The sequence below is a fragment of the Rhinolophus ferrumequinum genome, chromosome X, assembly GCF_004115265.2.
Source record: "Rhinolophus ferrumequinum isolate MPI-CBG mRhiFer1 chromosome X, mRhiFer1_v1.p, whole genome shotgun sequence".
NCBI classification, from domain to species: domain Eukaryota; kingdom Metazoa; phylum Chordata; class Mammalia; order Chiroptera; family Rhinolophidae; genus Rhinolophus; species Rhinolophus ferrumequinum.
The window spans coordinates 36,829,659-36,832,568 of NC_046284.1; the positions used below are offsets into that span (position 1 = coordinate 36,829,659).

Consider the following 2,910-nt stretch of genomic DNA (forward strand, 5'->3'; position numbering starts at 1 on the left):
AGTTAGAATTAGGGTTAAGGTTAGGGTTAGGGTTAGGGCTAGGGTTAGGATTAAGGTGAAGGTTGGGCTTAGGGTTAGATTTAGGGTTAGTGTTTAAATTAGGGTTAGGTTTAGGGTTAGGATTAGGGTTAGCGTTGCATTTATAAAGTTTTTTATTAGGCTTATGGTCTGGATTAGGATTGGCATTAGGGTTTTTACGTTGTGGTTTTTACATTACAGTTGATGTTAATGTGAGATTTGAGGTTAGGATTGCGGTTAGGGTTATGGTCACTGTTTGGGTTTAATTAAATGTTGCACTTATGTCAATGTTTTGCTTAGTGTAAGGATTAGTATTAGAGTTAGAATTGAGGTTAAGGTTAGGTTTAGGGTAAGTGTTAGTGTTTGGTAGAGCCTTAGGGATGAGATTAACATTGTGTTAAGTTTTGGATTTGGTTGTGTTTAGTGTAGTGTTCGAGGTTAGTGTTAGGGTGAAGATTATGGTTAAAATTAGGGTTGGAATTTCGTTAAGTTTAGGGATAGAATTAGCTTTAGGATTCAGATAGAGGTTAGGTTTAGAGTTTAGTTAGGGTGTACGGTTAGGGCTAAGTATAGGTTAAGGGTTGTGGTTATGTATAGATTTAGGGTTTGGGTTATACTCAAGGTTTGTGTTGATGGTAGGATTAGTGTTTGTGTTGGTGGTAAAATTAGGTTTGGGATTATGATACCATGAAGGTCAAGGTGAGGATTGAGTTTAGGATTAAGGTCAATTTAAGGTTAGGGTTAAGTTTAAGTTTAGGGTTGAGTTTCAGTACAGGGTTAGGCTTAAGGTGAGTGTTAATGTTAGGGTTAGTGCTACACTTAGGACTAGGCCTAGGGTTGCGGTCAGGTTTTGTGTTATTTTATTTTTATGTTTTGGTAACACTATGGTTTATTAAGTTGTGCCTTAATACAGTCTCTGAGGCTTCCCCAGGTGCTCTTGATGTATACAGCCTGGATGTCCTGACAGTTCCTTTTGAGCAACGACACCAGGAAATTGACAGTTAAATGAATATTGTACACAAACTCATCATCTGTCATCTTCATGTGGCCAACAGCCACTGCCAGACACAACATCTTCTTCACCTGGAACTTGATCATGGATTTCACTTCATCGACTTTAGCCACCATGTTCTCATTGTGGGTCAACAAGGAAGGGAACTTGCCAGACTTATTCAGGCCTGGGCCCAGGATTCATGGGACCTGCTTGATTAGAGATTCTGAAGACAAAAATGCATCATACTTCTTGGCCAGATTGTTGACCAGTTTCTTATTCTTGTTGAGCTTCTTCAGTGCCTCAATGTCCCTAACCCCAATGTGGAGGATATCCACAGTCTTGGCCTCATCACAGTGCTGCTGGTCCACCAGAACACATACAGAGAACTTTGGGCGGGGAGTGGATTTAAGCCTGATGGTGCCTGAGAAGCATTTGTCCTTCTGAGGGTCATAGTTCTGCAAGCTGATCTGCAGCTCCACAGTCTCCAAAAACTTCCAGCACTTGCGCTGGTTTCCATGCCTCGTAGAGAATGTCACGGGAGACTTTGCTGCTCATGTTGTCTCGCACCCAAAAACAGGAAAAGAGCCAGGTTTTGTCTTGAGTGTAGGAGTAGGGTTAATGTTACTGTTAGGTTTACTTTTGGTGTTGAAGATAGGTTTAGGCTTAGGGTTAGCTTTAGTGTTAGGGCTAGTGTTGAGGTTAGGATGAATGAGTTAGGGTTAGGTTTTGGTTGATGTAAAGATTAGGATTAAAGTAAGGGTCAAGGTTAGGTTTAGGTTTGTTAGGGTTAGAAGTAGGCTCTGAGGTGGGTTAGGGTTAGGGTTAGTTCTGAGGTTAGGGCTTGGGTTTCAACTAGAGATAGGCTTAGTGTTGGGGTTAGGGAAAGAGCTAGGTTTAGGATTAGGGTTAGGCTTAGGTTTGGAGTTGGGGTTGGGCTTCAAGTCAGTATTAGGGATAGGGTTAGCATTGAGTTTATGATTAGGGTTCAATTTAGGATTAAATTTAGCCCAGGTTACAGTGTGGGTTTAGGTTAGGGTTAGGGTGAGTTCTAGGATTAAAGTAAAGGCTAGGGTTAGTGTTAGGTTTAGGGTAGTGTTAGTGTTAGAATTAGGGGTAGAGTTGGGTTTACAGTTGCTTGTATGATTAAGAATAGGATTGGGGTAGGATTAGATTTAGCCTTGAGATTAAGGTTTAAGTTGAATTTATAGTTAGGTTTAGTTTAGGGTTTGGGTAGACACTAGGGTAGGGTAAAGTTTATGTTTACATTTAGGGTTAAGTTTTGTATAAGGGTTGGGTTTAAGCTTAGGGTTACAGTAGGGTTCATGGTTTGTGTTATGGATAGTGTTGAGACTATTATCGAGGTTAAGTTAACATTAGAGGTAGAATAATCTTTGAAGTTACGGTTTGTGTTATTGTTTGGGTTAGGGTTAGGGTTAGGGTTAGGGTTAGGGTTTGAGTTAGAGATAGCTTTGAGGTTAGTTTTTGGATTTACACCAGAGTTAGTGTTAGAATTAGCATTAGGTTAAAGCATAGTGTTTGGATTAGGTTTACAGTTGGTGTTTGAGTTGGGTTGTGTATTAGTGTTAGGGTTAGGGTAGGTGTAGAGTAAGGGCTAGAGTTAGGTGAGTTTGGGTTTAGGTTAGGGTTAGGGTTAGGTTTTGGATTAATAGTAGGTTAGGGTTAGAATTAGAGTTAGGTTTATAGTTATGGCTATGGTTAGCTTTGACGTTAGGGTTTGGGTTTAAGTTAGAGTTAGGTTTAGGGTAAAGATTAGGGAAAGGTAGTGTTGGTGTTAAGTTTAGGGTAAGGGATAGGTAAGGGTTAGATTTTTAGTCAGCTTTCTATTATGGTTAGGGTTAGGTTAGGGTTTAGTTTATATTTTGGGTTGGGGTCCGAGT

At 40.1% G+C, this 2,910-nt stretch overlaps 1 pseudogene; it reads right to left on the minus strand.

Annotated features, from left to right (window-relative positions):
- Positions 1-922: 922 nt before the first annotated feature.
- Positions 923-1,567, minus strand: LOC117029823 (60S ribosomal protein L10a-like; annotated as a pseudogene).
- Between the last annotated feature and the right edge of the window lie 1,343 nt (positions 1,568-2,910).